This window comes from Pygocentrus nattereri, chromosome 5 (genome assembly GCF_015220715.1).
Source record: "Pygocentrus nattereri isolate fPygNat1 chromosome 5, fPygNat1.pri, whole genome shotgun sequence".
Taxonomy (NCBI): Eukaryota; Metazoa; Chordata; class Actinopteri; order Characiformes; family Serrasalmidae; genus Pygocentrus; species Pygocentrus nattereri.
Genome location: NC_051215.1, coordinates 18,014,976 through 18,028,787, shown reverse-complemented (window position 1 = coordinate 18,028,787; position 13,812 = coordinate 18,014,976). Strand labels below are relative to the sequence as shown.

At 38.2% G+C, this 13,812-nt stretch overlaps 1 protein-coding gene across 2 annotated transcripts in view; it reads left to right on the top strand.

The window, feature by feature from the left end:
* The window catches only part of stox2a (storkhead box 2a), a 150,141-nt gene that overhangs the window by 78,884 nt on the left and 57,445 nt on the right, over positions 1 to 13,812 (top strand). The window lies entirely within an intron of this gene.

Below are 13,812 nucleotides of genomic sequence, written 5' to 3'. Positions count from 1 at the left end.
ATTACCGCCCCGACAGGCACCAACTACCTTACGGCCACAGTTACAGCCAGCCGCTTCAACAATGGAGGAACGGAACATGGCCCATTCTGAGTCAATGTCACCCACCTCCCCCGATATCTGGTCAAAGTTCTGATGGAGGTGTGAGTTGAAGATCAATCTGACAGGTTCTTCTGCCAGACGTTCCCAGCAAACCCTCACTATACGTTTGGGCTTGCCTGGTCTGACCGGCATCTTCCCCCACCACCTGATCCAACTCACCACCAGGTGGTGATCAGTTGACGGCTCAGCTCCTCTCTTCACCCTAGTGTCCAAAACACATGGCCGCAAGTCCGATGACACGACTACAAAGTCAATCATTGAACTGCGGCCTAGGGTGTCCTGGTGCCATGTGCACTTAAGGACATCCTTGTGTTCAAACATGGTGTTCGTGATGGTGTGTGGAAGTCCAAAAAATTTCCACCAGGTGCATGATGGGGAATAATCTCAAATCTAGTTGCAGTCTAGTAAATATTGACACTGCAATATTCCTAGTCTTTGCAAAATCATAGTCTGTAACTAAAAACTGTGACACTCTCTTTAGATGTGAGATGGTGTCAGAATTTAGTCTTTCAAAAGTCTCTTCAAATTTTTTTCTATGTCTTCTAGTGTATGGTTAGCATAATGTAACATACTTTCAAATTGGTAAGCCAATCATAATGAAGCAGATATCATGTAAGTTTTATTATTTTTTGACTGTGACACACACATGGCATTTTTGGCTCAAATGGTGGTAAATACGAGAGTAACAGTGCTTGAATCCCTGCAAAATATCTGACAAACATATTCTTTAAATCATGTTAACAGGGAAGTCTTTTAGCCATTACAGGTTAAATCAACAAGTTTTATGTCAGATGAGCCTTGAGTGATGCTCTTTCAAAATAACTAGTTAATATTCATAACACTAATTCTCAGGGTGACTTGCGTTTTTCATGAGATTTTTTTGGCAAAACTCAGTGATACCAATGCAAAGGGTGTCGCATGTGAGAGTATATTAAAGTTTATTTATTAAGAAATGTGAGCTTTATCATTCTTTCCACGTGTTCTTATTTCTGATATTTCTGAGTTTTACCTTTGTGTCTGCTCCTGTTGGTAGATTTTTGGACGCTTTCGGCCAGGGTTTCTCAACCACTTGGCCATTGTTTTCAAATGAAAAACAATATTACTACAAGCCCTGCAACAAAGTGCACAAAAGCAGCTTTGCAAATATTCTGAAACAAAATACACTCTGACATTTTAGTTGACACTTGAGCAACTGGTTAAAAAAATGTGTTATAGAAACATTCTACTTAATTTGATATGGTGCCTGTTTTCTGGTATAAAGCAATCTTACATTAGCCTAATTTGATAATATTTTTACTGGTGTTTTGATGTCACATATTGCCAGGTAGACACCTAAACATAGCTTTTTTTTAACTATTCTGTCCATCTTTAATGTGATTGGAAATACCTGAAAAAATGCAATTCTGTGCTGGCTGTAATTCCCGAACATTCCCATGTACCTTCTCTCAGCAGAGGTAGACGCAGACACGTATGATGGTGATGCGATTACTAGGGCAACATAAGTCTGTCATGGTACAGACAGGCTACAATAGTCAATAGCCAAATGCAGACAGCCATTGATTTTAGCTCATGGTGACCTTGGCTGCTGATGGAAAAAAAACAAACCTTCTAAGCTGTTGAACTTGATCTGTTGAGCTTACATTGACAAACTGAAGAATCTAGTGTTTTTCTGGCAATGCAGAGGAAATAATGTGAAATTGTTTTTATTTATAACAGTCTTATTTTGTTTTGAAAGCATGTTCAGCATGAGGAAGCGTGATATGTGTGCACGTCAGTGTGTTATTTAACTAATTTTTGGTTACATGTTAGTCTCGTGCCTGTGGCTGATGACGCAGACTGGCTGCATTAAAGTGTGTCAGTGCAACTGGATGTGAAATCCTGTAGCCTGTATGCTATGTACTGAAGCAAGGTTAAATCTTTTGGCAGAGAAAGACAGATATGCATGAAGAGAGCTTGTGTCAGCAATGGGTGCACCATAAAGTGGCTAAACTCTCTAATTAGAAGGGCTGCCTGGAGATATGTTTGGACATATGATGTAGGTTTTAGGTGTTAGATTTTACTCATGTACTTGAGTTAAAGTAGAGATACCAAAGGTAAAATATTACTCCAGTAAAAGTAGAAGTCCTTACTCTAGACCTCAACTTGAGTAAAAGTACAAAAGTATTTGCCTTCAAATGTACTTATGTTTCAAAAGTAAAAGTACTAAAAGATTAATTGTGACTAATGTCCTGTTATCATTTTTGTAACAAGACTCGCTTCATGAACTCATTTTAGGTGAAAATACTCCAGTGTCTCTCTTGGACAACCAGGCTTTTAATAGAACATCATTAATTAGTGACGCTGACGTCTATTAAAATGATCATAAGCCAAAACACTGAAGGCAAACAGTTTTCATCAGGGAGAACCGAGTGGCTCTGAAATCACTTTTACAAACAAGCAAAGTTTCAGTTTAAGTTTACTTTGTAAATTAGTTACAAGCTGAAAGAAAACCTTGCTTTAAAATCAGGGTAAAAACATAAACTAACCAAAAATAATTTACTATAAAATGAAAGTGTTTGTATGAATTCAGAAAAAAAGAAACATGCCAGTCACAACTGCATATGTGTACATATTTCTATATTGTGGTCTATTTACACAAAGTTAGGTTAGTTCCATCATTTAGGTAGTCGTATGTGCTTCCAAATTTTTACACTGCTGCATTGACGTTGAACTGTGTGCTTGCACTGGGTTAGTATGACCAACAGGTCAAAACAAGCTCGGAACAAAGTGACCGCTGTGCCCTGATTGGTGTACTTGCTTTGCACTTCTTTTGTTTTGACATGTTATGTTTTTATACACACAAAAACCAAAAGGAACGACAGATTTCTCAAAATGTAGTGGAGTAAAAAGTAAGATATTTGACTTTGAAATGTAGTGGAGTTAAAGTAAAAAGTCGCTCAAAATGGAAATACTTAAGTAAAGTACACATACATGAAAAAACTACTTAAGTACAGTAACACAGTAACTAATTACATTTACTTAGTTACTGTCCACCACTGATAGTTTTAGACTGATTCATGGCTTTTGTTTTACTTTTACTGAATTCCACATGACTGAAGAACGCAGTAAATGCTGTCTTGTTACACTTCTGATTACTTGGATTGTTAAAAGAAATGACTGAACTCAATACTCAAAATAGCCTGCATTTTTGCAAGATAACATGGAAATGTTACCATCTGACTGTCATTTGGCTTCTGGTGACCGTATGGATATGTTCAGGTAATGTGGTCACCTATAAATCTAAGCCCAAGGCTAAGTTGGGCAACATACACTATATTTCTAAAAGTATTTGCTTCTCTGCCTTCACATACATATGAACTTCAGTGATATCCCATTCTTTATCTATAGGGTTTACTACGATGTATGCCCACCCTTTAGAGCTCTAACAGCTTCAATTCTTCTGGGAAGACTTTCCACAAGGTTTAGGAATGTATTTGTGGGAATTTGATCATTCTTACAGAAGTATATTTGTGAGGTCAGACACTGATGTTGGACAAAAAGGCCTGGCTCGCAGTCTCCACTCTAATTCATCCTGAAGGTGTTCTGTTGGGTTGAGGTCAGGACTCTGTGCAGGCCAGTCAAGTTCTTCCACACCAAACCTGCTCATCCATGTCTTTATGGACCTTACTTTGTGTACTGGTGCACAGTCATGTTGAAACAGGAAGGGGCCGTCCCCAAACTGTTCCCACAAAGTTGGGAGCATGAAATTGTCCAAAATCTTTCCTTTCACTGGAAATCTGTCATTTTGCATGGCCTACCCCTTTATGGCTGATTTGCTGTCATTCCCAGTCTCTTCCACTTTGTTATAATTCGACTGACAGTTGACTGTGCAATATTTAGTAGCGAGGAAATTTCACGACTGGACTTGTTGCACAGGTGGCATCCTATCACGGTACCAGGCTGGAATTCACTGAGCCCCTGAGAGTGACCCATTCTTTCACAAATGTTTGTAGAAGCAGTCTGCATGCCTAGGTGCTTGGTTTTATACACCTGTGGCCATGGAAATGATTGGAACACCTGAATTCAATGATTTGGATGGTTGAGTGAATATTTTAGCAATATAGTGTATGCACTTACCTCAACGTCTTGTCCATTACCAGCTATACAAAGTATGCTACAGATTATTATCTCATTTTTGGCAATCATTGTTAATCTGTCACCCTTTATGTTATTACTTTCATTTAAAATGATGTAACAAAAAAAAGTCATGTGGTACATTATCAAGATTTTGTTTTTATGAGCATAAAGCAGTTATAACTGCTGCAACTGAGTTTAAAACAAGTTGCAAAGCAGTTGCAGGATACTTTACATTATTGTAAAATAGAGTAAAATTTAGTGTCATGTAAGTGTCAAGCAACTAAAGTTGCATTGAATAATAGTGGCAAAAATCATGTTATAGCAATTATGAAATTGAAGCACACAATTACATTTAAGAGAAAATAGTATTGGGTTTTTATTTTGTACATATTGATATACATCAGGTCATAGCATTGGGTTAACATTAGCATGGTAGCAAATTAATGTAATTTCCTACTTTTCCTCCTAATGTCCATTTCCTAGTTTTGATAAACTGCAACAACATAGCCCATTTTGCAGCCATCTGCAGCCAGTTCGTATACGGACAGAAACTGCATTGCCCAGAATCCTTTGCAGACTCACGAGGAGGAGCTATTCCCTTCGCTGTTGTTTCCGGACTCAAACTCCATTTCCCAGACTCCTCAGCAAAGTCACCTGACTTTGGACATCTCATCATCATCATCCTATCACCTGAATACTAACTATCCTCAGCTGTGTATTTGTCACATGACTATAGTTTAGTATATAAGCCCGGGCTTTAGAATAGGTTAGTTGCGAAGTATTGCTTTCACTTGTGAAACTACAGAGCATTATTCTGTTCTGATTGTGATTGTATTTTGACTTCCTGCCTGTTTTTCTGTTGACCCTGATTTTTGGACTTTCCCTTTTGTACTGCTGCCTGGTTTGGTGGATTCATGGTTTTGACTCATTGCCTTGTCTTGCCCTTGTCTGTTATGGTCGCCTTTCTTGTTCTGCTGTGTTTCCTGGATTTGACCCATGCCTGTTTCCTGACTACAATTCCACAAGTAAAGCTTCACTTTTGTTTTTTAACCGCGAGTGTCTGCTTTCTGCTTGCACGTCACACCGTGGGAATTCAGTCTTATGTAGCAACTCTAACTCCAACTTAAATTCTTTTGACTGAATGGGAATTTTTTTTACATCCCATAAAGCTTGTTTTGCTTGACAACAATTGCTATGACAGTTGTGGACAGAGCTTGTGTGGGTTGACTTTAACCAATCCCAGGTGATTTTTTTTTATTTTATATTAACAGAATGTTTTTTGCATGTAGTAAAAAGGCATTTTGTATTTGCTTTCAGGTGGTCTATAAGACCACTCAATGTGATGACTGGCTGATATGAATGAAACATTCTAACCTTGATCTGCTGTAACCCTGCAACTGGGATATAGGACCCTAATATGTGACAATTCTCAGCAATATTAATGTCCATAATGTAACTTCAATAATGTAATATAATGTAATAAAGTATTGTAATAACATTGTGATTTGATTCATGTTGAGTTTAACATTTTTAGAACTGATTAATCTATGATGATTGTTTGATTCATCCACTAATCAAGCCATTATGCCTTCTGCAGTTTTCTCTAACCTTGCGCCATCACAAGCCTGCTATTCAAAATTATTTCTGTTTAGAAGGAATGTGCATGGTCCTTCAGTATTTGCCAGTATTTGTATACTGCAATCTCTGTTCAGGTACTTGTTCACTTTAACACAGGAAATAGGAGAAACTTTAAAGCCCCCATTTTATGTTTTAAAAAGACAATAAAAGACAGTTTTGCTTACATGTTAGTATTTGTTACACTTTGCCATTCCAAAGCAACTGAGTCTGAACCTGAGCATGTTGCCATCTGTTCGTTGTTAAGGGCATGACTGGGTAGGTAGCTGTAGCAAGGTTTTATCGCTAACTAGGTTAACTACTCTAGCTGATGTTTGCTAGGTCCAGAAACAGTGGAGATTTTTTCTGCTGACAAACAAACATGTTGACTAATCTTCACTTTCAGTATACAGTGTTGTGCAACTTAGCAGTAGTCTTAGCACAGCTGAAGAGGCAGCCTTGTTAATCATCCAAGACAAATACCACATATTGCCTTGGCTATTTTTGAATAATAAAACTTGGTTTCAAATTTATTTTGTTGCTTGCTTTATTGATTTTTTTTTTAAATTCTCATTCTATACATACAAAAAACATTTAAATCACAAAGCAACAACATACATAATTACAAAACACTAGTACTCAGAAAAAATTATAGAGATGGGGAAAAACAAATAGTTTATAAAATAGTCTTGAGCTGTCATTAAAAAAATCTAGTATGTGAAGTGTGTTCGGATGTTTTTGGTTGTTTGGTTGTTTTGTTTTGGTTATTGTGTAATCAAGCTAACATCTATATAGTGGCAAATATGGCTGCAGAAGCATATATTTTGATATTCAATTATCCATGATTGATTGTCTAAAATGTCGTCTGTTAATGCGCAGAATTGAAACAGTATAATGTAAGGCAATGTTCTTTCAAACTAAAGTACTGTTTACTGTGAGCTAAATAACCACTATAATAAAAAATTACTTTGTTTAAAGCCTGTCCAAAATTTTGAGCCAAAGTAAACAATAAGCAGTAGCTAAAATTAAAGAGAAAGTTTGTGAAGTTGGCCTGAAAAAGCCAGCTAATTAAAACATAAAAATGTTGGGAGACTAGTTGCTAGGCAGTTGCTGTGGTGTCCAAGGTTGTTGCTAAGGTATTGCTAGGTAGTTACTGTACTAATAAATATTTGAGTACCTCAAATCCACTGCTTTCTTAAACTTCACTGTTACTTTAAATCAACTGGTACCTGAAATCTATATGGTACCTTAAATTTGCGTAAACCTTAAATTTACTGCTATTTCAAATCTCCTGCTACCTTAAACCCACTGCAGTTTTTAATCCACTGTTCCCTCAAATTTTCTGCTACCTTAAATCTGCTGCTAACTTAAATTCTCTGACACCTTATGTTCACTGCGACCTTAAACTTCCTGCTACATTATATTTACTGATACCTTACATTCACTGCCACCTTAAATGTACTGATACCTTAAGTTTACTTTTATCTAAAGTTACTGCCACCTAATTACTGCATACCCTAATGCCTCTGCCACCTTACATTCACTGCCACCTTAAATCTGTTGCTACCTTAATTCCACTGCTACCTTAATTCCATTGCCAACTTCAATTCTCTGCCACCACAATTTGCTGATACCTTACATCCACTGCCTCCTTAAATTAACTGATACCTCAAATCCATCTTACCATCCTAAATACACTACTTATAGTGTGTTGAATGTGTAGTATGTAGAGTGGGTGTGGTATGGAGTGTTTGTGTTCAGTCTGTGTGGAGTGCGAGTGGTTTTTGTGTTCAGTGTGTATTAAATATGTATGTGTTGTGTGTGTGTGTGTGTGTGTGTGTCTGTGTGTGTGTGTGTGGTCTGGTGTGCTTTTGTTTCGTGTTGAGAGTATGGTGTGCATGAATGTGTGTTGTGTTGAGTTTGTGTGGTTTGAATGGTGTGTGTGTGTGTGTGTGTGTGTGTGTGTGTGGTTTGTGTGTTATTGAGTATGTGGTGTGTGTGTGTTATTCTTGGGCATTAAGCTGGAAATGTGTGAGTCTGTGTGTGCTCTGTATGACAGATGTGCATTGTGATATCACTTCTGGTAGTAAGATTAAATGTTCTGAACATTCTGCCACACAATTTAATGGGAAAAATTGCATCTTTGAACAGTTAGACATCAATTCAGTCTAAAAGCACAAGCATGCTAATCGGGTATAGGGTCTATGATCCTGTTCTGTGCTTCTATGTCAAAAACTGTAGAAGGAGAAGCTATTTAAAGTTTGAGCATGGACTGATAATATGATACTAGGTCATATGATGCTAGGTCTCTAGAGGATATATGTAACACTACGTCTCTAGGGAAAATGGATGACTTTATGTGAAATCACATTTACAAAATAAGTTGTATTCTAAGATAATTAATCAGTTGTATGTTATCGAATGGATAATGTATGTAACGACAGGATGACAGGATGAGCTGCTGAATGTTCAGTAGTTTTTGAAGTAGGTGTTAAATACTTTTAATTAAGACACTGATGCAGCTTAGAATATTCCACTTATAAACATTAGTAATGTCACACAATAAGCCTCACTGTTTTTTTTAAAGGTAATGTTAGCTCATTCTGACAAGTCACTCTGCATCCTCAAGGAGTAGTCAGAAAACCAGCAGGCAGGAAAAGCAACTGTTCACTGACCGCTGTTTCAGAATCAACACAACGCTGGTTTTCTTCTCTGGTGGTAGATTGTAAGTTTGTGCTTCCATGGAAAGCTAAGTCATACTTGCATATCTTTGCTATAGCCCAAAAACCATGGATCTCCAATTGTATTGTTTTTTAACTTTTTGCATAATTTGAAAACTCCAGTTATTCTTTGCATTGTGTTAAAATATAATGATCAGACAAACAGAAATGGTCCAAAAATACACACAACGCTATAAGTGATGTATGACCCCCTTCAGGTTAAATCATTAACTTTCTAAGTTGGACATCAGTTGGTGGAAATGAAAAATCTACAATAGAAGCATTTGTTGACTTTTTTTTTTTTTGGTGAAATACTTGTTGCAGCCTGTTGGCAAATATTTTGTTGTCATTTGAAACATGCCTGTTTTTGATTAGCTACACTAACACAGTGCAGCTCTGTAGCATGCCGTTTAAAACTGGAAACTCAACATTATGACCCATATCAAAAAACAGCTACAGTTTATCATTAGGTACGATAAAGCTCAGTATTCTGTCTAACCTCAGAACAGTAGCAGAAAGAACACACATGTGGCTAGAGCATGAAAAGGTCAATGGTTGCAGCCCCAAACCTACTTTTATAAATACAACAGGATTATGATGAAAATAATCACCTTCAGACCTGATGCTTGGCCAGCCGCTGCAGATCCCTCAGGACCCATCTGAAACTCTCTGGTGCTGAACTTGGCTTGGCCTTCTGACCACTCAAATGTGCACCATACGGCAGAGTCTGAGACTGGCTTGTAAGTGTGGCCCATATAATGGGGCTCCTTGGGCAGCGCTAACCATAATCGATGTGTACAAGCAAACACTTTGCCTGGTTTTGTTGTCATGGAGACCGATCCTTTGTGTCCTCTCTCTCAAAAAAGGAGGTCACCTCTCTTTTCAGTGGCCAACTGTGAGGCTTTAGGGACAGGGTCTCTCTCTCTCTCTCTCTCTCTCTCTCTCTCCCCCTTCTTTTTTTGTGCCTTTTATGTTAATGGTAGTACACAGGGCGAGTTCATGCACTCTCATTTTTAAATGAAAACTTAATATGATAATTTGAGGAACTTTTGCAGAGTTTTGTTATCTAGTTCTAACAGCATCAATAGGCCCTTAGCACTTAAACTCAAGTCTTACTTGAGAAACTTACCAGGCAAGCTGACCATTTTCCTTATAGTAGCAGGGCAAAAGGACAAAACAGACACAGCTCTCTCTATTTGACTGATTTTAACAGCTTCTGCAGGTAAAACAATTGGCACATTCACCACGAAGCTGAAGTTGACTTTTTATTCGCCAGCATCATATTGGTATTTGTCTTTCTACCTTGAATGTTCCAGTAGTTAGGCACCAGAGTGTAACCTCTGCACCATTTAAGGTGGAACAGAAAGTTCGACTTAGAAGCTGCTGGTGAAAAAATGTTACCTTCAGCTTTGGATAATCAACAGGATTTTGCTGTCTTTTCTGTAAAGTTTGGTCTTTTTGGTTTCTGTTATTTCAATTCAATTCAAACTAGCAATTGTCTTTAGTTGGCTGAGTTAGGTTTAGTGCTGATCTAGTGTTTTAATCCTATGTGCCCAATCTTCAAATATATATATTTTTTATTTAATTAATACTTAAATTATGTACTTTTAAAATTATTTTCATTTGTAGTGCTTTACTCTTTCTGTATACCAGTAAGTCTGTCATGCACTCTTAAAAAGGATGGTTCTTCAAAGGTTCTTTGGCAAAGAAAATAGTTTTAAAAAGAACCATGAACATGCAGAGAACCCTGTTGCATGATTAAAGTGTTCTTTGCATCATGAACTGGTTCTTGCATATATTCTTGTGTTTAGCGTAAAGTATTTCAGATTTATTACTTTCCTTAACAACATAACTACTATTATTAATATGACTTCAAACTTTAAAACAGTACTAAATATTAGCTATAAAGTAATCTAATCATCATTTTGATGAGAAATTAATCACTGTTTACATACCCCAAATGAAAAATAGGGAAAAACAGTTTTTTCTTCGTTTTAAGGGACTTTTAACTGAACACGTTTCCTTTCCACTTTCTGGGCATGAAGTGAATGTCCTGCGTGCAGAAATTTGGCTGTGTGTTCTTAAGTGTGCAGAGAAAGCATTTTTTTATTATTCAAAGTTGTTCAGTGTTTGAGTGGGCAACATGAAATGTTGGAAACAAAAACATACTTTCATCCTCAGATTCATTGTTATTTTCTTCTATTTTCCTGAATTTTCTTCTATTTTCTTCTATTTTCCTAAGCATTTCTAAGGCCTACTAAAATTTGGGGTTGCATCTCACAGAACAGCATATTTAATGATATTATCATTTAATTATATTATTCATGTTTTAAGTAGAACACAAATGTCTGCAGCCATATTCCACGAGAATGAGATGCATCAGTTTTTAAAGAAAATTAAGATAAAATGTGGAGTAAATTCTATTTTTAAAAAAGATATGTAAATGGCATTTACCAGTCTTTGCCCTCCATTACACTCCTGTGTAAAAAGTAGCTAGATTAAAGTTCAGGTTAGCTGTGATTTATAGCATCAGGAACAACTGTTAGACTAACAACTTTTTTAATGTTGTTTACAAAGAGAATGAAATACAATCATAACATCATAAACATGTGCCAGCTACAATATTAATTACATAACCTTACATATTTTGTGCAGAAACATTTTAATTCATTTTGTAAATATCCTTTGTTCATCCATTTGTCACTGCTGGTATCATGTTCATTTCTAGCTTTCCTATGTGACTTTCAACAATATGTCAATGTATGTTAGTAGTAAATGAACATTGCGAGGTAGCCTTAGATTAGATGGGAAGACAGACATTTGCTACTCTTCACAGACATTCCAGTAAAAGCATTTTTTTTGCTTTATATGTCTTTGTATGCACAGTCAGTCCTTCAGGAAAGATAACCTTAACATCTTCTTAGTATAGAACTTAATATCTTTGCTTTGAAAGGCAAAAGCAGGCAAGAGAGTGCATTTAATAAAATGTATATAGTTGGCAATGGATATCGGTGGTGTTTATAAATTTCAGAACCGATATTTATTGAAAAATCTATATTTCTCACACCACAACAGTGTAGTGAAGTTTGAAAAAGGCAATTTTATGACTTTACATCCCTGTGTGGTCTTACTAGTTTGTCCTGGATCATAATCCTCATAATCTGTCTGATTTAACTCACACAAAGACGATCTTCTGTGCTTCTGTAATCAGTATTTGTGTGTCTATCAATAATAGGAAAATCAGCCAGGTGCTTACATGATAATGTTGCAAAAAATTCATTTGATTCTTTAATTCTTCTTACTGAAATATTGGTACCACATAACTGTTGTGTTACTGCCAGGTCAAGTCAAGAGGCTTTTATTGTCATTCCATCTATGTATAAGTACACAGTGGAGTGAAATTATGTTTCTCCAGGAACACCATGGTGCAACAAGGAACAAAAAGTACAGAGTGCAAACATGCAGACATAGTGTGCAAACAAAAAAATTTACTAGAAACAATAAATATGATAAATTAAACAGACATTAGACACAGTAAACGGACAGGACAGTACAGCACCGACACAGCACTCATTCTGGACATGAGGTAGTGAAATAAGGTGCAGAGGTATTAACATGCTGTGGTTTGTGAGTCACACAGTCAGATGACATACATATATATAGATGACATACAGATGACAACACAGCAGTTGCTGAGGTAGAAAAAACCTGAGTAAAACAGTGAAAACACATTGTAGCAGCAATGTCCCAGATAGTGCAAGTAGAGCATCAAAAAAGTTGTGTATGTGGAGTATGTGTGTGATGGGGGGGCGGGGGTTAGCTCAGTCCTTGTGAGTTTAAAAACCTGATTGCTTGAGGAATAAAGCTGTTGCGGAGTCTGGCAGTGTTGGCAGTGTGAGGAATGGATGGGGGCGTCCACAATGCTAGTGGCTTTCTGGATACAACATGTGGTGTAGATGTCCACAATGGAGGGGAGAGAGACCCCGATGATCTTCTCAGCCTTCCTCACTATACACTGTAGGGTCTTGTGGTCTGAGGCAGTGCAATTCCCCAACCAAGCAATGATGCAGCTGCTCAGGATGCTCTCCACAGTCCCCCTGTAGAACATGGTGAGGATGGAAGGGGGGAGATGAGCCTTCTTCAGTCTCTGCAGGAAGTAGAGGTGCTGCTGGTCTCTCTTGGCTATGGAGTTGGTGTTGAGGGACCAGGTGAGGTTATCTGTGATGAGGAACTTGGTGCTCCTGATGATTTCCACAGCAGAGCCAGTGATGTTCAGTGGGGGGGGTCACCTCGCACTCTTCGGAAGTCAACAACCTTCTCCTTAGTTTTGTCTACATTCAGAGACAGGTTGTTGGCTCCGCACCAGTCTGTTAGCCGCTGCACCTCCTCTCTGTATGCTGACTCGTTCTTGCTGATCAGACCCACCACCATCATGTCATCAGCAAACTTGATGGTGTGATTTGTGCTGTACTTTGCAGTGCAGTCCTGAGTCAGTAGAATGAACAACAGTGGAATGAGTACACAGCCCTGAGGGGCACCGGTGCTCAGTGATGTGGCGCTGGAGATGTTATTTCCTATCCTGACTAACTGAGGTCTCTCAGTTAGGAAATCCAGGATCCAGTTACAGAGGGAAGTGTTCAGGCCTAGGCTCAGTTTTCCAATAAGCTGCTGAGGAATTATGGTGTTGAACGCTGAACTGAATTCTATGAACAGCATTCTGACGTAGGTGTCTTTATTGTCTAGGTTGGAGAGAGCCAGGTGGAGTGTGGTGGAGATGGCGTCATCTGTTGAGCGGTTGGGCCAATATGCAAATTGCAGTGAGACCAGTGAAGGAGGAAGCTGGTCTTTAATGTGCCTCATGACAAGCCTCTCGAAGCACTTAATGATGATGGGAGTGAGTGCAATGGGACTGTAGTCATTGAGGCAGGACACGGGAGACTTCTTCGGCACAGGGATGATGATGGTGGACTTAAAGGACGTTGGAACGCATGCAGTGCTCAGAGAGATGTTGAATATGTGAGACATCAGCCAGCTGTTCGGCGCATTCTCTGAGCACTCTGCCTGGTATGCTGTCGGATCCTGGTGCTTTTCGTGGGTTGACTGTGCAGAGTTCTCCACACATCAGCAGTGGACAGACACAGCACCTGTTCACTTGGAGGAGGTGTGGTTTTCCTCAACGTTGTGCCATTCTGTGCCTCAAACTGAGTTTATAAGTTGTTAAGCATGTCTGGAAGGTAGGCATCACTGTCACAAGCAGGTGGAG